Source organism: Ambystoma mexicanum (assembly GCF_040938575.1).
Source record: "Ambystoma mexicanum isolate Mex_15411 chromosome 12 unlocalized genomic scaffold, UKY_AmexF1_1 Mex_chr12_unloc.1, whole genome shotgun sequence".
Taxonomy (NCBI): Eukaryota; Metazoa; Chordata; class Amphibia; order Caudata; family Ambystomatidae; genus Ambystoma; species Ambystoma mexicanum.
The window spans coordinates 13,578,418-13,601,183 of NW_027182322.1; the positions used below are offsets into that span (position 1 = coordinate 13,578,418).

General features: G+C 36.1%; 13 non-coding genes across 13 annotated transcripts; all 13 read left to right on the plus strand.

Moving 5' to 3' along the window:
* Positions 1–2: 2 nt before the first annotated feature.
* On the plus strand, positions 3–90 carry TRNAR-UCU (transfer RNA arginine (anticodon UCU)). Its single transcript is given in 2 exon segments — positions 3–39; positions 55–90. It is a non-coding gene; the product is annotated as a tRNA-Arg (tRNA).
* A 1,441-nt stretch (positions 91–1,531) lies between these two features.
* On the plus strand, positions 1,532–1,619 carry TRNAR-UCU (transfer RNA arginine (anticodon UCU)). Its single transcript is given in 2 exon segments — positions 1,532–1,568; positions 1,584–1,619. It is a non-coding gene; the product is annotated as a tRNA-Arg (tRNA).
* Positions 1,620–3,062: 1,443 nt separating this feature from the next.
* TRNAR-UCU (transfer RNA arginine (anticodon UCU)) lies at positions 3,063–3,152 on the plus strand. The gene is given in 2 exon segments: positions 3,063–3,099; positions 3,117–3,152. It is a non-coding gene; the product is annotated as a tRNA-Arg (tRNA).
* Positions 3,153–6,121: 2,969 nt separating this feature from the next.
* On the plus strand, positions 6,122–6,211 carry TRNAR-UCU (transfer RNA arginine (anticodon UCU)). Its single transcript is given in 2 exon segments — positions 6,122–6,158; positions 6,176–6,211. It is a non-coding gene; the product is annotated as a tRNA-Arg (tRNA).
* Positions 6,212–9,945: 3,734 nt separating this feature from the next.
* TRNAR-UCU (transfer RNA arginine (anticodon UCU)) lies at positions 9,946–10,035 on the plus strand. The gene is given in 2 exon segments: positions 9,946–9,982; positions 10,000–10,035. It is a non-coding gene; the product is annotated as a tRNA-Arg (tRNA).
* A 676-nt stretch (positions 10,036–10,711) lies between these two features.
* On the plus strand, positions 10,712–10,801 carry TRNAR-UCU (transfer RNA arginine (anticodon UCU)). The gene is given in 2 exon segments: positions 10,712–10,748; positions 10,766–10,801. It is a non-coding gene; the product is annotated as a tRNA-Arg (tRNA).
* Positions 10,802–12,239: 1,438 nt separating this feature from the next.
* On the plus strand, positions 12,240–12,329 carry TRNAR-UCU (transfer RNA arginine (anticodon UCU)). Its single transcript is given in 2 exon segments — positions 12,240–12,276; positions 12,294–12,329. It is a non-coding gene; the product is annotated as a tRNA-Arg (tRNA).
* Positions 12,330–16,064: 3,735 nt separating this feature from the next.
* On the plus strand, positions 16,065–16,152 carry TRNAR-UCU (transfer RNA arginine (anticodon UCU)). Its single transcript is given in 2 exon segments — positions 16,065–16,101; positions 16,117–16,152. It is a non-coding gene; the product is annotated as a tRNA-Arg (tRNA).
* Positions 16,153–17,589: 1,437 nt separating this feature from the next.
* TRNAR-UCU (transfer RNA arginine (anticodon UCU)) lies at positions 17,590–17,679 on the plus strand. Its single transcript is given in 2 exon segments — positions 17,590–17,626; positions 17,644–17,679. It is a non-coding gene; the product is annotated as a tRNA-Arg (tRNA).
* Positions 17,680–18,355: 676 nt separating this feature from the next.
* On the plus strand, positions 18,356–18,445 carry TRNAR-UCU (transfer RNA arginine (anticodon UCU)). The gene is given in 2 exon segments: positions 18,356–18,392; positions 18,410–18,445. It is a non-coding gene; the product is annotated as a tRNA-Arg (tRNA).
* Positions 18,446–19,886: 1,441 nt separating this feature from the next.
* TRNAR-UCU (transfer RNA arginine (anticodon UCU)) lies at positions 19,887–19,974 on the plus strand. Its single transcript is given in 2 exon segments — positions 19,887–19,923; positions 19,939–19,974. It is a non-coding gene; the product is annotated as a tRNA-Arg (tRNA).
* Positions 19,975–20,649: 675 nt separating this feature from the next.
* On the plus strand, positions 20,650–20,739 carry TRNAR-UCU (transfer RNA arginine (anticodon UCU)). The gene is given in 2 exon segments: positions 20,650–20,686; positions 20,704–20,739. It is a non-coding gene; the product is annotated as a tRNA-Arg (tRNA).
* A 676-nt stretch (positions 20,740–21,415) lies between these two features.
* TRNAR-UCU (transfer RNA arginine (anticodon UCU)) lies at positions 21,416–21,505 on the plus strand. Its single transcript is given in 2 exon segments — positions 21,416–21,452; positions 21,470–21,505. It is a non-coding gene; the product is annotated as a tRNA-Arg (tRNA).
* Positions 21,506–22,766: the final 1,261 nt, after the last annotated feature.

Below are 22,766 nucleotides of genomic sequence, written 5' to 3' on the forward strand. Positions count from 1 at the left end.
ATGGCTCTGTGGCGCAATGGATAGCGCGTTGGACTTCTAAGTGAATTGGCAGTCATTCAAAGGTTGTGGGTTCGAATCCCACCAGAGTCGCTTTTTTTACTTTCTTATTCAAACAAGGAACATTATGCATGTGAGGAATGTTTATTTTTGGCCGATGCTTTAATCTTAGTATTTGACCCAAGTTGAACCTATGTATCTAATACAGCATGCAACTGAATCAAAAGCAGTCTGCCTTCCATTGCAACAGGAACATATTGCTCATAAGCAATACAACATCACTGCCAGAAACTTGGCACTTTTCTAATGTATCCTTCCTTCAGAAACATTGTCTTTATAATAGCTGTAAATGAGATAGACCAAAAACACGACACCCTACACTCAGACATTTGTTTCTAGCGACATATAAAGTAAAATCTTCTTTCAAAGCTATTTATGGTATATTCTCTTTGTGTTTTTGTATTGTTAACCAATTGTATGGCTGCACTTTTTATCCAGTTCTTTTTTATTAAGGTATGGAATTGTTGTCCAAACGTATTCAGTTTGCAAGAAAATACAGTAATGCCCTATTCTCCGAATTTATCCCTAAAGGAACAAAGGTGTAGTTCAAGGTTTCACCCAGAAGTGTGATTCTTCTACAGACATTTTATGTTTCAGAAAACAATTATTCTTTCTTGTATCGCAGAAGGCTTGATAATATGATGTGAAGTAAACACTGGATTGACAAAACTTCGATCATCCCTTACTGTACTCAAGTGGATTTTCATCTGGCTCTGTGGCGCAGTGGATAGCGCGTTGGACTTCTAAGTGAATTGGCAAAGTCATTCAAAGGTTGTGGGTTCGATCCCACCAGAGTTGCATTTTTACTTTCTTATTCAAACAAGGAACATTATGCATGTGAGGAATGTTTTTTTTTGGCCGATGCTTTAATCTTAGTATTTGACCCAAGTTGAACCTATGTATCTAATACAGCATGCAACTGAATCGAAAGCAGTCTGACTTCCATTGCAACAGGAACATATTGCTCATAAGCAATACAACATCACTGCCAGAAACTTGGCACTTTTCTAATGTATCCTTCCTTCAGAAACATTGTCTTTATAATAGCTGTAAATGAGATAGACCAAAAACACGACACCCTACACTCAGACATTTGTTTCTAGCGACATATAAAGTAAAATCTTCTTTCAAAGCTATTAATGGTATATTCTCTTTGTGTTTTTGTATTGTTAACCAATTGTATGTCTGCACTTTTTATCCAGTTCTTTTTTATTAAGGTATGGAATTGTTGTCCAAACGTATTCAGTTTGCAAGAAAATACAGTAATAACCTATTCTCCGAATTTCTCCCCAAGCGAACAAAGGTGCAGTTCAAGGTTTCACCCCGAACTGCGATTCTTGCTACAGACATTTTATGTTTCAGAAAACAATCATTCTTTCATGTATCCCAGAAGGCTTGATAATATGATGTGAAGTAAACACTGGATTGACAAAACTTCGATCATCCCTTAATGTACGAAAGTCGGTTTTCATATGGCTCTGTGGCGCAATGGATAGCGCGTTGGACTTCTAAGTGAATTGGCAGTCATTCAAAGGTTGTGGGTTCGAATCCCACCAGAGTCGCATTTTTTACTTTCTTATTCAAACAAGGAACATTATGCATGTGAGGAATGTTTATTTTTGGCCGATGCTTTAATCTTAGTATTTGACCCAAGTTGAACCTATGTATCTAATACAGCATGCAACTGAATCAAAAGCAGTCTGCCTTCCATTGCAACAGGAACATATTGCTCATAAGTAATACAACATTACTGCCACAAACTTGGCACTTTTCTAATGTATCCTTCCTTCAGAAACATTGTCTTTATAATAGCTGTAAATGAGATAGACCAAAAACACGACACCCTACACTCAGACATTTGTTTCTAGCTACATATAAAGTAAAATCTTCTTTCAAAGCTATTTATGGTATATTCTCTTTGTGTTTTTGTATTGTTAACCAATTGTATGTCTGCACTTTTTATCCAGTTCTTTTTTTATTAAGGTATGGAATTGTTGTCCAAACCAATTCACTTGGCAAGAAAATACTGTAATACCCTATTCTCTGAATTTCTCCCCAAGCGAACAAAGGTGTAGTTCAAGGTTTCACCCAGAAGTGTGATTCTTCTACAGACATTTTATGTTTCAGAAAACAATTATTCTTTCTTGTATCCCAGAAGGCTTGATAATATGATGTGAAGTAAACATTGGATTGACAAAACTTCGATCATCCCTTACTGTACGCAAGTGGTTTTTTATCTGGCTCTGTGGCGCAATGAATAGCGCGTTGGACTTCTAAGTAAACGTGCAAAGTCATTCAAAGGTTGTGGGTTTGAATCCCACCAGAGTCGCATTTTTGTCTTTCTTATTCAAACAAGGAACATTATGCATGTGAGGAATGTCTATTTTTGGCCGATGCTTTAATCTTAGTATTTGACCCAAGTTGAACCTATGTATCTAATACAGCATGCAACTGAATCAAAAGCAGTCTGCCTTCCATTGCAACAGGAACATATTGCTCATAAGCAATACAACATCACTGCCAGAAACTTTGCACTTTCCTAATGTATCCTTCCTTCAGAAACATTGTCTTTATAATAGCTGTAAATGAGATAGACCAAAAACACGACACCCTACACTCAGACATTTGTTTCTAGCGACATATAAAGTAAAATCTTCTTTCAAAGCTATTTATGGTATATTCTCTTTGTGTTTTTGTATTGTTAACCAATTGTATGGCTGCACTTTTTATCCAGTTCTTTTCTATTAAGGTATGGAATTGTTGTCCAAACGTATTCAGTTTGCAAGAAAATACAGTAATACCCTATTCTCCGAATTTATCCCTAAAGGAACAAAGGTGTAGTTCAAGGTTTCACCCAGAAGTGTGATTCTTCTACAGACATTTTATGTTTCAGAAAACAATTATTCTTTCTTGTATCCCAGAAGGCTTGATAATATGATGTGAAGTAAACAATGGATTGACAAAACTTCGATCACCCCTTAATTTACGCAAATTGATTTTCATCTGGCTCTGTGGCGCAATGGATAGCGCGTTGGACTTCTAAGTGAATTGGCAAAGTCATTCAAAGGTTGTGGGTTCGAATCCCACCAGAGTCACATTTTTTACTTTCTTATTCAAACAAGGAACATTATGCATGTGAGGAATGTTTATTTTTGGCCGATGCTTTAATCTTAGTATTTGACCCAAGTTGAACCTATGTATCTAATACAGCATGCAACTGAATCGAAAGCAGTCTGCCTTCCATTGCAACAGGAACATATTGCTCATAAGCAATACAACATCACTGCCAGAAACTTGGCACTTTTCTAATGTATCCTTCCTTCAGAAACATTGTCTTTATAATAGCTGTAAATGAGATAGACCAAAAACACGACACCCTACACTCAGACATTTGTTTCTAGCGACATATAAAGTAAAATCTTCTTTCAAAGCTATTTATGGTATATTCTCTTTGTGTTTTTGTATTGTTAACCAATTGTATGTCTGCACTTTTTATCCAGTTCTTTTTTATTAAGGTATGGAATTGTTGTCCAAACATATTCACTTGGCAAGAAAATACTGTAATACCCTATTCTCTGAATTTCTCCCCAAGCGAACAAAGGTGCAGTTCAAGGTTTCACACAGAAGTGTGATTCTAGCTACAGACATTTTATGTTTCAGAAAACAATCATTCTTTCATGTATCCCAGAAGGCTTGATAATGTGATGTGAAGTAAACACTGGATTGACAAAACTTCGATCATCCCTTACTGTACGCATGTGGATTTTCATCTGGCTTTTTGGTGCAATGGATGTTGGACTTCTAAGTGAATTGACAAAGTCATTCAAAGGTTGTGGGTTCGAATCCCACCAGAGTCGCATTTTTTACTTTCTTATTCAAACAAGGAACATTATGCATGTGAGGAATGTTTATTTTTGGCCGATGCTTTAATCTTAGTATTTGACCCAAGTTGAACCTATGTATCTAATACAGCATGCAACTGAATCAAAAGCAGTCTGCCTTCCATTGCAACAGGAACATATTGCTCATAAGCAATACAACATCACTGCCAGAAACTTGGCACTTTTCTAATGTATCCTTCCTTCAGAAACATTGTCTTTATAATAGCTGTAAATGAGATAGACCAAAAACACGACACCCTACACTCAGACATTTGTTTCTAGCGACATATAAAGTAAAATCTTCTTTCAAAGCTATTTATGGTATATTCTCTTTGTGTTTTTGTATTGTTAACCAATTGTATGGCTGCACTTTTTATCCAGTTCTTTTTTATTAAGGTATGGAATTGTTGTCCAAACGTATTCAGTTTGCAAGAAAATACAGTAATGCCCTATTCTCCGAATTTATCCCTAAAGGAACAAAGGTGTAGTTCAAGGTTTCACCCAGAAGTGTGATTCTTCTACAGACATTTTATGTTTCAGAAAACAATTATTCTTTCTTGTATCGCAGAAGGCTTGATAATATGATGTGAAGTAAACACTGGATTGACAAAACTTCGATCATCCCTTACTGTACTCAAGTGGATTTTCATCTGGCTCTGTGGCGCAGTGGATAGCGCGTTGGACTTCTAAGTGAATTGGCAAAGTCATTCAAAGGTTGTGGGTTCGATCCCACCAGAGTTGCATTTTTTACTTTCTTATTCAAACAAGGAACATTATGCATGTGAGGAATGTTTATTTTTGGCCGATGCTTTAATCTTAGTATTTGACCCAAGTTGAACCTATGTATCTAATACAGCATGCAACTGAATCAAAAGCAGTCTGCCTTCCATTGCAACAGGAACATATTGCTCATAAGTAATACAACATTACTGCCACAAACTTGGCACTTTTCTAATGTATCCTTCCTTCAGAAACATTGTCTTTATAATAGCTGTAAATGAGATAGACCAAAAACACGACACCCTACACTCAGACATTTGTTTCTAGCGACATATAAAGTAAAATCTTCTTTCAAAGCTATTTATGGTATATTCTCTTTGTGTTTTTGTATTGTTAACCAATTGTATGTCTGCACTTTTTATCCAGTTCTTTTTTATTAAGGTATGGAATTGTTGTCCAAACCAATTCACTTGGCAAGAAAATACTGTAATACCCTATTCTCTGAATTTCTCCCCAAGCGAACAAAGGTGTAGTTCAAGGTTTCACCCAGAAGTGTGATTCTTCTACAGACATTTTATGTTTCAGAAAACAATTATTCTTTCTTGTATCCCAGAAGGCTTGATAATATGATGTGAAGTAAACATTGGATTGACAAAACTTCGATCATCCCTTACTGTACGCAAGTGGATTTTTATCTGGCTCTGTGGCGCAATGGATAGCACGTTGGACTTCTAAGTAAACGTGCAAAGTCATTCAAAGGTTGTGGGTTTGAATCCCACCAGAGTCGCATTTTTGACTTTCTTATTCAAACAAGGAACATTATGCATGTGAGGAATGTCTATTTTTGGCCGATGCTTTAATCTTAGTATTTGACCCAAGTTGAACCTATGTATCTAATACAGCATGCAACTGAATCAAAAGCAGTCTGCCTTCCATTGCAACAGGAACATATTGCTCATAAGCAATACAACATCACTGCCAGAAACTTTGCACTTTCCTAATGTATCCTTCCTTCAGAAACATTGTCTTTATAATAGCTGTAAATGAGATAGACCAAAAACACGACACCCTACACTCAGACATTTGTTTCTAGCGACATATAAAGTAAAATCTTCTTTCAAAGCTATTTATGGTATATTCTCTTTGTGTTTTTGTATTGTTAACCAATTGTATGGCTGCACTTTTTATCCAGTTCTTTTCTATTAAGGTATGGAATTGTTGTCCAAACGTATTCAGTTTGCAAGAAAATACAGTAATACCCTATTCTCCGAATTTATCCCTAAAGGAACAAAGGTGTAGTTCAAGGTTTCACCCAGAAGTGTGATTCTTCTACAGACATTTTATGTTTCAGAAAACAATTATTCTTTCTTGTATCCCAGAAGTCTTGATAATATGATGTGAAGTAAACAATGGATTGACAAAACTTCGATCATCCCTTAATTTACGCAAATTGATTTTCATCTGGCTCTGTGGCGCAATGGATAGTGCTTTGGACTTCTAAGTGAATTGGCAAAGTCATTCAAAGGTTGTGGGTTCGAATCCCACCAGAGTCACATTTTTTACTTTCTTATTCAAACAAGGAACATTATGCATGTGAGGAATGTTTATTTTTGGCCGATGCTTTAATCTTAGTATTTGACCGAAGTTGAACCTATGTATCTAATACAGCATGCAACTGAATCGAAAGCAGTCTGCCTTCCTTTGCAACAGGAACATATTGCTCATAAGCAATACAACATTACTGCCACAAACTTGGCACTTTTCTAATGTATCCTTCCTTCAGAAACATTGTCTTTATAATAGCTGTAAATGAGATAGACCAAAAACACGACACCCTACACTCAGACATTTGTTTCTAGCGACATATAAAGTAAAATCTTCTTTCAAAGCTATTTATGGTATATTCTCTTTGTGTTTTTGTATTGTTAACCAATTGTATGGCTGCACTTTTTATCCAGTTCTTTTTTATTAAGGTATGGAATTGTTGTCCAAACGTATTCAGTTTGCAAGAAAATACAGTAATGCCCTATTCTCCGAATTTATCCCTAAAGGAACAAAGGTGTAGTTCAAGGTTTCACCCAGAAGTGTGATTCTTCTACAGACATTTTATGTTTCAGAAAACAATTATTCTTTCTTGTATCGCAGAAGGCTTGATAATATGATGTGAAGTAAACACTGGATTGACAAAACTTCGATCATCCCTTACTGTACTCAAGTGGATTTTCATCTGGCTCTGTGGCGCAGTGGATAGCGCGTTGGACTTCTAAGTGAATTGGCAAAGTCATTCAAAGGTTGTGGGTTCGATCCCACCAGAGTTGCATTTTTACTTTCTTATTCAAACAAGGAACATTATGCATGTGAGGAATGTTTTTTTTTGGCCGATGCTTTAATCTTAGTATTTGACCCAAGTTGAACCTATGTATCTAATACAGCATGCAACTGAATCGAAAGCAGTCTGACTTCCATTGCAACAGGAACATATTGCTCATAAGCAATACAACATCACTGCCAGAAACTTGGCACTTTTCTAATGTATCCTTCCTTCAGAAACATTGTCTTTATAATAGCTGTAAATGAGATAGACCAAAAACACGACACCCTACACTCAGACATTTGTTTCTAGCGACATATAAAGTAAAATCTTCTTTCAAAGCTATTAATGGTATATTCTCTTTGTGTTTTTGTATTGTTAACCAATTGTATGTCTGCACTTTTTATCCAGTTCTTTTTTATTAAGGTATGGAATTGTTGTCCAAACGTATTCAGTTTGCAAGAAAATACAGTAATAACCTATTCTCCGAATTTCTCCCCAAGCGAACAAAGGTGCAGTTCAAGGTTTCACCCCGAACTGCGATTCTTGCTACAGACATTTTATGTTTCAGAAAACAATCATTCTTTCATGTATCCCAGAAGGCTTGATAATATGATGTGAAGTAAACACTGGATTGACAAAACTTCGATCATCCCTTAATGTACGAAAGTCGGTTTTCATATGGCTCTGTGGCGCAATGCATAGCGCGTTGGACTTCTAAGTGAATTGGCAGTCATTCAAAGGTTGTGGGTTCGAATCCCACCAGAGTCGCTTTTTTTACTTTCTTATTCAAACAAGGAACATTATGCATGTGAGGAATGTTTATTTTTGGCCGATGCTTTAATCTTAGTATTTGACCCAAGTTGAACCTATGTATCTAATACAGCATGCAACTGAATCAAAAGCAGTCTGCCTTCCATTGCAACAGGAACATATTGCTCATAAGCAATACAACATCACTGCCAGAAACTTGGCACTTTTCTAATGTATCCTTCCTTCAGAAACATTGTCTTTATAATAGCTGTAAATGAGATAGACCAAAAACACGACACCCTACACTCAGACATTTGTTTCTAGCGACATATAAAGTAAAATCTTCTTTCAAAGCTATTTATGGTATATTCTCTTTGTGTTTTTGTATTGTTAACCAATTGTATGGCTGCACTTTTTATCCAGTTCTTTTTTATTAAGGTATGGAATTGTTGTCCAAACGTATTCAGTTTGCAAGAAAATACAGTAATGCCCTATTCTCCGAATTTATCCCTAAAGGAACAAAGGTGTAGTTCAAGGTTTCACCCAGAAGTGTGATTCTTCTACAGACATTTTATGTTTCAGAAAACAATTATTCTTTCTTGTATCGCAGAAGGCTTGATAATATGATGTGAAGTAAACACTGGATTGACAAAACTTCGATCATCCCTTACTGTACTCAAGTGGATTTTCATCTGGCTCTGTGGCGCAGTGGATAGCGCGTTGGACTTCTAAGTGAATTGGCAAAGTCATTCAAAGGTTGTGGGTTCGATCCCACCAGAGTTGCATTTTTACTTTCTTATTCAAACAAGGAACATTATGCATGTGAGGAATGTTTTTTTTTGGCCGATGCTTTAATCTTAGTATTTGACCCAAGTTGAACCTATGTATCTAATACAGCATGCAACTGAATCGAAAGCAGTCTGACTTCCATTGCAACAGGAACATATTGCTCATAAGCAATACAACATCACTGCCAGAAACTTGGCACTTTTCTAATGTATCCTTCCTTCAGAAACATTGTCTTTATAATAGCTGTAAATGAGATAGACCAAAAACACGACACCCTACACTCAGACATTTGTTTCTAGCGACATATAAAGTAAAATCTTCTTTCAAAGCTATTAATGGTATATTCTCTTTGTGTTTTTGTATTGTTAACCAATTGTATGTCTGCACTTTTTATCCAGTTCTTTTTTATTAAGGTATGGAATTGTTGTCCAAACGTATTCAGTTTGCAAGAAAATACAGTAATAACCTATTCTCCGAATTTCTCCCCAAGCGAACAAAGGTGCAGTTCAAGGTTTCACCCCGAACTGCGATTCTTGCTACAGACATTTTATGTTTCAGAAAACAATCATTCTTTCATGTATCCCAGAAGGCTTGATAATATGATGTGAAGTAAACACTGGATTGACAAAACTTCGATCATCCCTTAATGTACGAAAGTCGGTTTTCATATGGCTCTGTGGCGCAATGGATAGCCCGTTGGACTTCTAAGTGAATTGGCAGTCATTCAAAGGTTGTGGGTTCGAATCCCACCAGAGTCGCTTTTTTTACTTTCTTATTCAAACAAGGAACATTATGCATGTGAGGAATGTTTATTTTTGGCCGATGCTTTAATCTTAGTATTTGACCCAAGTTGAACCTATGTATCTAATACAGCATGCAACTGAATCAAAAGCAGTCTGCCTTCCATTGCAACAGGAACATATTGCTCATAAGTAATACAACATTACTGCCACAAACTTGGCACTTTTCTAATGTATCCTTCCTTCAGAAACATTGTCTTTATAATAGCTGTAAATGAGATAGACCAAAAACACGACACCCTACACTCAGACATTTGTTTCTAGCGACATATAAAGTAAAATCTTCTTTCAAAGCTATTTATGGTATATTCTCTTTGTGTTTTTGTATTGTTAACCAATTGTATGTCTGCACTTTTTATCCAGTTCTTTTTTATTAAGGTATGGAATTGTTGTCCAAACCAATTCACTTGGCAAGAAAATACTGTAATACCCTATTCTCTGAATTTCTCCCCAAGCGAACAAAGGTGTAGTTCAAGGTTTCACCCAGAAGTGTGATTCTTCTACAGACATTTTATGTTTCAGAAAACAATTATTCTTTCTTGTATCCCAGAAGGCTTGATAATATGATGTGAAGTAAACATTGGATTGACAAAACTTCGATCATCCCTTACTGTACGCAAGTGGATTTTTATCTGGCTCTGTGGCGCAATGGATAGCGCGTTGGACTTCTAAGTAAACGTGCAAAGTCATTCAAAGGTTGTGGGTTTGAATCCCACCAGAGTCGCATTTTTGACTTTCTTATTCAAACAAGGAACATTATGCATGTGAGGAATGTCTATTTTTGGCCGATGCTTTAATCTTAGTATTTGACCCAAGTTGAACCTATGTATCTAATACAGCATGCAACTGAATCAAAAGCAGTCTGCCTTCCATTGCAACAGGAACATATTGCTCATAAGCAATACAACATCACTGCCAGAAACTTTGCACTTTCCTAATGTATCCTTCCTTCAGAAACATTGTCTTTATAATAGCTGTAAATGAGATAGACCAAAAACACGACACCCTACACTCAGACATTTGTTTCTAGCGACATATAAAGTAAAATCTTCTTTCAAAGCTATTTATGGTATATTCTCTTTGTGTTTTTGTATTGTTAACCAATTGTATGGCTGCACTTTTTATCCAGTTCTTTTCTATTAAGGTATGGAATTGTTGTCCAAACGTATTCAGTTTGCAAGAAAATACAGTAATACCCTATTCTCCGAATTTATCCCTAAAGGAACAAAGGTGTAGTTCAAGGTTTCACCCAGAAGTGTGATTCTTCTACAGACATTTTATGTTTCAGAAAACAATTATTCTTTCTTGTATCCCAGAAGTCTTGATAATATGATGTGAAGTAAACAATGGATTGACAAAACTTCGATCATCCCTTAATTTACGCAAATTGATTTTCATCTGGCTCTGTGGCGCAATGGATAGTGCTTTGGACTTCTAAGTGAATTGGCAAAGTCATTCAAAGGTTGTGGGTTCGAATCCCACCAGAGTCACATTTTTTACTTTCTTATTCAAACAAGGAACATTATGCATGTGAGGAATGTTTATTTTTGGCCGATGCTTTAATCTTAGTATTTGACCGAAGTTGAACCTATGTATCTAATACAGCATGCAACTGAATCGAAAGCAGTCTGCCTTCCTTTGCAACAGGAACATATTGCTCATAAGCAATACAACATTACTGCCACAAACTTGGCACTTTTCTAATGTATCCTTCCTTCAGAAACATTGTCTTTATAATAGCTGTAAATGAGATAGACCAAAAACACGACACCCTACACTCAGACATTTGTTTCTAGCGACATATAAAGTAAAATCTTCTTTCAAAGCTATTTATGGTATATTCTCTTTGTGTTTTTGTATTGTTAACCAATTGTATGTCTGCACTTTTTATCCAGTTCTTTTTTATTAAGGTATGGAATTGTTGTCCAAACATATTCACTTGGCAAGAAAATACTGTAATACCCTATTCTCTGAATTTCTCCCCAAGCGAACAAAGGTGCAGTTCAAGGTTTCACACAGAAGTGTGATTCTTGCTACAGACATTTTATGTTTCAGAAAACAATCATTCTCTCATGTATCCCAGAAGGCTTGATAATGTGATGTGAAGTAAACACTGGATTGACAAAACTTCGATCATCCCTTACTGTACGCAAGTGGATTTTCATCTGGCTTTGTGGCGCAATGGATGTTGGACTTCTAAGTGAATTGACAAAGTCATTCAAAGGTTGTGGGTTCGAATCCCACCAGAGTCGCATTTTTTACTTTCTTATTCAAACAAGGAACATTATGCATGTGAGGAATGTTTATTTTTGGCCGATGCTTTAATCTTAGTATTTGACCCAAGTTGAACCTATGTATCTAATACAGCATGCAACTGAATCAAAAGCAGTCTGCCTTCCATTGCAACAGGAACATATTGCTCATAAGCAATACAACATCACTGCCAGAAACTTTGCACTTTCCTAATGTATCCTTCCTTCAGAAACATTGTCTTTATAATAGCTGTAAATGAGATAGACCAAAAACACGACACCCTACACTCAGACATTTGTTTCTAGCGACATATAAAGTAAAATCTTCTTTCAAAGCTATTTATGGTATATTCTCTTTGTGTTTTTGTATTGTTAACCAATTGTATGGCTGCACTTTTTATCCAGTTCTTTTCTATTAAGGTATGGAATTGTTGTCCAAACGTATTCAGTTTGCAAGAAAATACAGTAATACCCTATTCTCCGAATTTATCCCTAAAGGAACAAAGTTGTAGTTCAAGGTTTCACCCAGAAGTGTGATTCTTCTACAGACATTTTATGTTTCAGAAAACAATTATTATTTCTTGTATCCCAGAAGGCTTGATAATATGATGTGAAGTAAACACTGGATTGACAAAACTTCGATCATCCCTTAATTTACGCAAGTTGGTTTTCATCTGGCTCTGTGGCGCAATGGATAGCGCGTTGGACTTCTAAGTGAATTGGCAAAGTCATTCAAAGGTTGTGGGTTCGAATCCCACCAGAGTCGCATTTTTTACTTTCTTATTCAAACAAGGAATATTATGCATGTGAGGAATGTTTATTTTTGGCCGATGCTTTAATCTTAGTATTTGACCCAAGTTGGACCTATGTATCTGATACAGCATGCAACTGAATCAAAAGCAGTCTGCCTTCCATTGCAACAGGAACATATTGCTCATAAGCAATACAACATCACTCCCAGAAACATTGCACTTTCCTAATGTATCCTTCCTTCAGAAACATTGTCTTTATAATAGTGTAAATGAGATAGACCAAAAACACGACACCCTACACTCAGACATTTGTTTCTAGCGACATATAAAGTAAAATCTTCTTTCAAAGCTATTTATGGTATATTCTCTTTGTGTTTTTGTATTGTTAACCAATTGTATGGCTGCACTTTTTATCCAGTTCTTTTCTATTAAGGTATGGAATTGTTGTCCAAACGTATTCAGTTTGCAAGAAAATACAGTAATACCCTATTCTCCGAATTTATCCCTAAAGGAACAAAGGTGTAGTTCAAGGTTTCACCCAGAAGTGTGATTCTTCTACAGACATTTTATGTTTCAGAAAACAATTATTCTTTCTTGTATCCCAGAAGGCTTGATAATATGATGTGAAGTAAACACTGGATTGACAAAACTTTGATCATTCCTTAATTTACGCAAGTTGATTTTCATCTGGCTCTGTGGCGCAATGTATAGCGCGTTGGACTTCTAAGTGAATTGGCAAAGTCATTCAAAGGTTGTGGGTTCGAATCCCACCAGAGTCGCATTTTTTACTTTCTTATTCAAACAAGGAACATTATGCATGTGAGGAATGTTTATTTTTGGCCGATGCTTTAATCTTAGTATTTGACCCAAGTTGAATCTATGTATCGAATAAAGCATTCAACTGAATCAAAAGCAGTCTGCCTTCCATTGCAACAGGAACATATTGCTCATAAGCAATACAACATCACTGCCAGAAACTTGGCACTTTTCTAATGTATCCTTCCTTCAGAAACATTGTCTTTATAATAGCTGTAAATGAGATAGACCAAAAACACGACACCCTACACTCAGACATTTGTTTCTAGCGACATATAAAGTAAAATCTTCTTTCAAAGCTATTTATGGTATATTCTCTTTGTGTTTTTGTATTGTTAACCAATTGTATGTCTGCACTTTTTATCCAGTTCTTTTTTATTAAGGTATGGAATTGTTGTCCAAACATATTCACTTGGCAAGAAAATACTGTAATACCCTATTCTCTGAATTTCTCCCCAAGCGAACAAAGGTGCAGTTCAAGGTTTCACACAGAAGTGTGATTCTAGCTACAGACATTTTATGTTTCAGAAAACAATCATTCTTTCATGTATCCCAGAAGGCTTGATAATGTGATGTGAAGTAAACACTGGATTGACAAAACTTCGATCATCCCTTACTGTACGCAAGTGGATTTTCATCTGGCTTTGTGGCGCAATGGATGTTGGACTTCTAAGTGAATTGACAAAGTCATTCAAAGGTTGTGGGTTCGAATCCCACCAGAGTCGCATTTTTTACTTTCTTATTCAAACAAGGAACATTATGCATGTGAGGAATGTTTATTTTTGGCCGATGCTTTAATCTTAGTATTTGACCCAAGTTGAACCTATGTATCTAATACAGCATGCAACTGAATCAAAAGCAGTCTGCCTTCCATTGCAACAGGAACATATTGCTCATAAGCAATACAACATCACTGCCAGAAACTTTGCACTTTCCTAATGTATCCTTCCTTCAGAAACATTGTCTTTATAATAGCTGTAAATGAGATAGACCAAAAACACGACACCCTACACTCAGACATTTGTTTCTAGCGACATATAAAGTAAAATCTTCTTTCAAAGCTATTTATGGTATATTCTCTTTGTGTTTTTGTATTGTTAACCAATTGTATGGCTGCACTTTTTATCCAGTTCTTTTCTATTAAGGTATGGAATTGTTGTCCAAACGTATTCAGTTTGCAAGAAAATACAGTAATACCCTATTCTCCGAATTTATCCCTAAAGGAACAAAGGTGTAGTTCAAGGTTTCACCCAGAAGTGTGATTCTTCTACAGACATTTTATGTTTCAGAAAACAATTATTCTTTCTTGTATCCCAGAAGGCTTGATAATATGATGTGAAGTAAACACTGGATTGACAAAACTTCGATCATTCCTTAATTTACGCAAGTTGATTTTCATCTGGCTCTGTGGCGCAATGTATAGCGCGTTGGACTTCTAAGTGAATTGGCAAAGTCATTCAAAGGTTGTGGGTTCGAATCCCACCAGAGTCGCATTTTTTACTTTCTTATTCAAACAAGGAACATTATGCATGTGAGGAATGTTTATTTTTGGCCGATGCTTTAATCTTAGTATTTGACCCAAGTTGAATCTATGTATCGAATACAGCATGCAACTGAATCAAAAGCAGTCTGCCTTCCATTGCAACAGGAACATATTGCTCATAAGCAATACAACATCACTGCCAGAAACTTGGCACTTTTCTAATGTATCCTTCCTTCAGAAACATTGTCTTTATAATAGCTGTAAATGAGATAGACCAAAAACACGACACCCTACACTCAGACATTTGTTTCTAGCGACATATAAAGTAAAATCTTCTTTCAAAGCTATTTATGGTATATTCTCTTTGTGTTTTTGTATTGTTAACCAATTGTATGGCTGCACTTTTGATCCAGTTCTTTTTTATTAAGGTATGGAATTGTTGTCCAAACGTATTCAGTTTGCAAGAAAATACAGTAATGCCCTATTCTCCGAATTTATCCCTAAAGGAACAAAGGTGTAGTTCAAGGTTTCACCCAGAAGTGTGATTCTTCTACAGACATTTTATGTTTCAGAAAACAATTATTCTTTCTTGTATCGCAGAAGGCTTGATAATATGATGTGAAGTAAACACTGGATTGACAAAACTTCGATCATCCCTTACTGTACTCAAGTGGATTTTCATCTGGCTCTGTGGCGCAGTGGATAGCGCGTTTGACTTCTAAGTGACTTGGCAAAGTCATTCAAAGGTTGTGGGTTCGATCCCACCAGAGTTGCATTTTTTACTTTCTTATTCAAACAAGGAACATTATGCATGTGAGGAATGTTTATTTTTGGCCGATGCTTTAATCTTAGTATTTGACCCAAGATGAACCTATGTATCTAATACAGCATGCAACTGAATCGAAAGCAGTATGACTTCCATTGCAACAGGAACATATTGCTCATAAGCAATACAACATCACTGCCAGAAACTTGGCACTTTTCTAATGTATCCTTCCTTCAGAAACATTGTCTTTATAATAGCTGTAAATGAGATAGACCAAAAACACGACACCCTACACTCAGACATTTGTTTCTAGCGACATATAAAGTAAAATCTTCTTTCAAAGCTATTAATGGTATATTCTCTTTGTGTTTTTGTATTGTTAACCAATTGTATGTCTGCACTTTTTATCCAGTTCTTTTTTATTAAGGTATGGAATTGTTGTCCAAACGTATTCAGTTTGCAAGAAAATACAGTAATAACCTATTCTCCGAATTTCTCCCCAAGCGAACAAAGGTGCAGTTCAAGGTTTCACCCCGAACTGCGATTCTTGCTACAGACATTTTATGTTTCAGAAAACAATCATTCTTTCATGTATCCCAGAAGGCTTGATAATATGATGTGAAGTAAACACTGGATTGACAAAACTTCGATCATCCCTTAATGTACGAAAGTCGGTTTTCATATGGCTCTGTGGCGCAATGGATAGCGCGTTGGACTTCTAAGTGAATTGGCAGTCATTCAAAGGTTGTGGGTTCGAATCCCACCAGAGTCGCTTTTTTACTTTCTTATTCAAACAAGGAACATTATGCATGTGAGGAATGTTTATTTTTGGCCGATGCTTTAATCTTAGTATTTGACCCAAGTTGAACCTATGTATCTAATACAGCATGCAACTGAATCGAAAGCAGTCTGCCTTCCTTTGCAACAGGAACTTATTGCTCATAAGCAATACAACATTACTGCCACAAACTTGGCACTTTTCTAATGTATCCTTCCTTCAGAAACATTGTCTTTATAATAGCTGTAAATGAGATAGACCAAAAACACGACACCCTACACTCAGACATTTGTTTCTAGCGACATATAAAGTAAAATCTTCTTTCAAAGCTATTTATGGTATATTCTCTTTGTGTTTTTGTATTGTTAACCAATTGTATGTCTGCACTTTTTATCCAGTTCTTTTTTATTAAGGTATGGAATTGTTGTCCAAACATATTCACTTGGCAAGAAAATACTGTAATACCCTATTCTCTGAATTTCTCCCCAAGCGAACAAAGGTGCAGTTCAAGGTTTCACACAGAAGTGTGATTCTAGCTACAGACATTTTATGTTTCAGAAAACAATCATTCTTTCATGTATCCCAGAAGGCTTGATAATGTGATGTGAAGTAAACACTGGATTGACAAAACTTCGATCATCCCTTACTGTACGCAAGTGGATTTTCATCTGGCTTTGTGGCGCAATGGATGTTGGACTTCTAAGTGAATTGACAAAGTCATTCAAAGGTTGTGGGTTCGAATCCCACCAGAGTCGCATTTTTTACTTTCTTATTCAAACAAGGAACATTATGCATGTGAGGAATGTTTATTTTTGGCCGATGCTTTAATCTTAGTATTTGACCCAAGTTGAACCTATGTATCTAATACAGCATGCAACTGAATCAAAAGCAGTCTGCCTTCCATTGCAACAGGAACATATTGCTCATAAGTAATACAACATTACTGCCACAAACTTGGCACTTTTCTAATGTATCCTTCCTTCAGAAACATTGTCTTTATAATAGCTGTAAATGAGATAGACCAAAAACACGACACCCTACACTCAGACATTTGTTTCTAGCGACATATAAAGTAAAATCTTCTTTCAAAGCTATTTATGGTATATTCTCTTTGTGTTTTTGTATTGTTAACCAATTGTATGTCTGCACTTTTTATCCAGTTCTTTTTTATTAAGGTATGGAATTGTTGTCCAAACCAATTCACTTGGCAAGAAAATACTGTAATACCCTATTCTCTGAATTTCTCCCCAAGCGAACAAAGGTGTAGTTCAAGGTTTCACCCAGAAGTGTGATTCTTCTACAGACATTTTATGTTTCAGAAAACAATTATTCTTTCTTGTATCCCAGAAGGCTTGATAATATGATGTGAAGTAAACATTGGATTGACAAAACTTCGATCATCCCTTACTGTACGCAAGTGGATTTTTATCTGGCTCTGTGGCGCAATGGATAGCGCGTTGGACTTCTAAGTAAACGTGCAAAGTCATTCAAAGGTTGTGGGTTTGAATCCCACCAGAGTCGCATTTTTGACTTTCTTATTCAAACAAGGAACATTATGCATGTGAGGAATGTCTATTTTTGGCCGATGCTTTAATCTTAGTATTTGACCCAAGTTGAACCTATGTATCTAATACAGCATGCAACTGAATCAAAAGCAGTCTGCCTTCCATTGCAACAGGAACATATTGCTCATAAGCAATACAACATCACTGCCAGAAACTTTGCACTTTCCTAATGTATCCTTCCTTCAGAAACATTGTCTTTATAATAGCTGTAAATGAGATAGACCAAAAACACGACACCCTACACTCAGACATTTGTTTCTAGCGACATATAAAGTAAAATCTTCTTTCAAAGCTATTTATGGTATATTCTCTTTGTGTTTTTGTATTGTTAACCAATTGTATGTCTGCACTTTTTATCCAGTTCTTTTTTATTAAGGTATGGAATTGTTGTCCAAACCAATTCACTTGGCAAGAAAATACTGTAATACCCTATTCTCTGAATTTCTCCCCAAGCGAACAAAGGTGTAGTTCAAGGTTTCACCCAGAAGTGTGATTCTTCTACAGACATTTTATGTTTCAGAAAACAATTATTCTTTCTTGTATCCCAGAAGGCTTGATAATATGATGTGAAGTAAACATTGGATTGACAAAACTTCGATCATCCCTTACTGTACGCAAGTGGATTTTTATCTGGCTCTGTGGCGCAATGGATAGCGCGTTGGACTTCTAAGTAAACGTGCAAAGTCATTCAAAGGTTGTGGGTTTGAATCCCACCAGAGTCGCATTTTTGACTTTCTTATTCAAACAAGGAACATTATGCATGTGAGGAATGTCTATTTTTGGCCGATGCTTTAATCTTAGTATTTTACCCAAGTTGAACCTCTGTATCTAATACAGCATGCAACTGAATCAAAAGCAGTCTGCCTTCCATTGCAACAGGAACATATTGCTCATAAGCAATACAACATCACTGCCAGAAACTTTGCACTTTCCTAATGTATCCTTCCTTCAGAAACATTGTCTTTATAATAGCTGTAAATGAGATAGACCAAAAACACGACACCCTACACTCAGACATTTGTTTCTAGCGACATATAAAGTAAAATCTTCTTTCAAAGCTATTTATGGTATATTCTCTTTGTGTTTTTGTATTGTTAACCAATTGTATGGCTGCACTTTTTATCCAGTTCTTTTCTATTAAGGTATGGAATTGTTGTCCAAACGTATTCAGTTTGCAAGAAAATACAGTAATACCCTATTCTCCTAATTTATCCCTAAAGGAACAAAGGTGTAGTTCAAGGTTTCACCCAGAAGTGTGATTCTTCTACAGACATTTTATGTTTCAGAAAACAATTATTCTTTCTTGTATCGCAGAAGGCTTGATAATATGATGTGAAGTAAACACTGGATTGACAAAACTTCGATCATCCCTTACTGTACTCAAGTGGATTTTCATCTGGCTCTGTGGCGCAGTGGATAGCGCGTTGGACTTCTAATTGACTTGGCAAAGTCATTCAAAGGTTGTGGGTTCGATCCCACCAGAGTTGCATTTTTTACTTTCTTATTCAAACAAGGAACATTATGCATGTGAGGAATGTTTATTTTTGGCCGATGCTTTAATCTTAGTATTTGACCCAAGTTGAACCTATGTATCTAATACAGCATGCAACTGAATCGAAAGCAGTCTGACTTCCATTGCAACAGGAACATATTGCTCATAAGCAATACAACATCACTGCCAGAAACCTGGCACTTTTCTAATGTATCCTTCCTTCAGAAACATTGTCTTTATAATAGCTGTAAATGAGATAGACCAAAAACACGACACCCTACACTCAGACATTTGTTTCTAGCGACATATAAAGTAAAATCTTCTTTCAAAGCTATTAATGGTATATTCTCTTTGTGTTTTTGTATTGTTAACCAATTGTATGTCTGCACTTTTTATCCAGTTCTTTTTATTAAGGTATGGAATTGTTGTCCAAACGTGTTCAGTTTGCAAGAAAATACAGTAATAACCTATTCTCCGAATTTCTCCCCAAGCGAACAAAGGTGCAGTTCAAGGTTTCACCCCGAACTGCGATTCTTGCTACAGACATTTTATGTTTCAGAAAACAATCATTCTTTCATGTATCCCAGAAGGCTTGATAATATGATGTGAAGTAAACACTGGATTGACAAAACTTCGATCATCCCTTAATGTACGAAAGTCGGTTTTCGTATGGCTCTGTGGCGCAATGGATAGCGCGTTGGACTTCTAAGTGAATTGGCAGTCATTCAAAGGTTGTGGGTTCGAATCCCACCAGAGTCGCTTTTTTACTTTCTTATTCAAACAAGGAACATTATGCATGTGAGGAATGTTTATTTTTGGCCGATGCTTTAATCTTAGTATTTGACCCAAGTTGAACCTATGTATCTAATACAGCATGCAACTGAATCAAAAGCAGTCTGCCTTCCATTGCAACAGGAACATATTGCTCATAAGTAATACACCATTACTGCCACAAACTTGGCACTTTTCTAATGTATCCTTCCTTCAGAAACATTGTCTTTATAATAGCTGTAAATGAGATAGACCAAAAACACGACACCCTACACTCAGACATTTGTTTCTAGCGACATATAAAGTAAAATCTTCTTTCAAAGCTATTTATGGTATATTCTCTTTGTGTTTTTGTATTGTTAACCAATTGTATGTCTGCACTTTTTATCCAGTTCTTTTTTATTAAGGTATGGAATTGTTGTCCAAACCAATTCACTTGGCAAGAATATACTGTATTACCCTATTCTCTGAATTTCTCCCCAAGCGAACAAAGGTGTAGTTCAAGGTTTCACCCAGAAGTGTGATTCTTCTACAGACATTTTATGTTTCAGAAAACAATTATTCTTTCTTGTATCCCAGAAGGCTTGATAATATGATGTGAAGTAAACATTGGATTGACAAAACTTCGATCATCCCTTACTGTACGCAAGTGGATTTTTATCTGGCTCTGTGGCGCAATGGATAGCGCGTTGGACTTCTAAATGAACGTGCAAAGTCATTCAAAGGTTGTGGGTTTGAATCCCACCAGAGTCGCATTTTTGACTTTCTTATTCAAACAAGGAACATTATGCATGTGAGGAATGTCTATTTTTGGCCGATGCTTTAATCTTAGTATTTGACCCAAGTTGAACCTATGTATCTAATACAGCATGCAACTGAATCAAAAGCAGTCTGCCTTCCATTGCAACAGGAACATATTGCTCATAAGCAATACAACATTACTGCCAGAAACTTTGCACTTTCCTAATGTATCCTTCCTTCAGAAACATTGTCTTTATAATAGCTGTAAATGAGATAGACCAAAAACACGACACCCTACACTCAGACATTTGTTTCTAGCGACATATAAAGTAAAATCTTCTTTCAAAGCTATTTATGGTATATTCTCTTTGTGTTTTTGTATTGTTAACCAATTGTATGGCTGCACTTTTTATCCAGTTCTTTTCTATTAAGGTATGGAATTGTTGTCCAAACGTATTCAGTTTGCAAGAAAATACAGTAATACCCTATTCTCCGAATTTATCCCTAAAGGAACAAAGGTGTAGTTCAAGGTTTCACCCAGAAGTGTGATTCTTCTACAGACATTTTATGTTTCAGAAAACAATTATTCTTTCTTGTATCCCAGAAGGCTTGATAATATGATGTGAAGTAAACAATGGATTGACAAAACTTCGATCATCCCTTAATTTACGCAAATTGATTTTCATCTGGCTCTGTGGCGCAATGGATAGCGCATTGGACTTCTAAGTGAACTGGCAAAGTCATTGAAAGGTTGTGGGTTCGAATCCCACCAGAGTCGCATTTTTTACTTTCTTATTCAAACAAGGAACATTATGCATGTGAGGAATGTTTATTTTTGGCCGATGCTTTAATCTTAGTATTTGACCCAAGTTGAACCTATGTATCTAATACAGCATGCAACTGAATCGAAAGCAGTCTGCCTTCCTTTGCAACAGGAACATATTGCTCATAAGCAATACAACATTACTGCCACAAACTTGGCACTTTTCTAATGTATCCTTCCTTCAGAAACATTGTCTTTATAATAGCTGTAAATGAGATAGACCAAAAACACGACACCCTACACTCAGACATTTGTTTCTAGCGACATATAAAGTAAAATCTTCTTTCAAAGCTATTTATGGTATATTCTCTTTGTGTTTTTGTATTGTTAACCAATTGTATGTCTGCACTTTTTATCCAGTTCTTTTTTATTAAGGTATGGAATTGTTGTCCAAACGTATTCAGTTTGCAAGAAAATACAGTAATGCCCTATTCTCCGAATTTATCCCTAAAGGAACAAAGGTGTAGTTCAAGGTTTCACCCAGAAGTGTGATTCTTCTACAGACATTTTATGTTTCAGAAAACAATTATTCTTTCTTGTATCGCAGAAGGCTTGATAATATGATGTGAAGTAAACACTGGATTGACAAAACTTCGATCATCCCTTACTGTACTCAAGTGGATTTTCATCTGGCTCTGTGGCGCAGTGGATAGCGCGTTGGACTTCCAATTGACTTGGCAAAGTCATTCAAAGGTTGTGGGTTCGATCCCACCAGAGTTGCATTTTTTACTTTCTTATTCAAACAAGGAACATTATGCATGTGAGGAATGTTTATTTTTGGCCGATGCTTTAATCTTAGTATTTGACCCAAGTTGAACCTATGTATCTAATACAGCATGCAACTGAATCGAAAGCAGTCTGACTTCCATTGCAACAGGAACATATTGCTCATAAGCAATACAACATCACTGCCAGAAACCTGGCACTTTTCTAATGTATCCTTCCTTCAGAAACATTGTCTTTATAATAGCTGTAAATGAGATAGACCAAAAACACGACACCCTACACTCAGACATTTGTTTCTAGCGACATATAAAGTAAAATCTTCTTTCAAAGCTATTAATGGTATATTCTCTTTGTGTTTTTGTATTGTTAACCAATTGTATGTCTGCACTTTTTATCCAGTTCTTTTTTATTAAGGTATGGAATTGTTGTCCAAACGTATTCAGTTTGCAAGAAAATACAGTAATAACCTATTCTCCGAATTTCTCCCCAA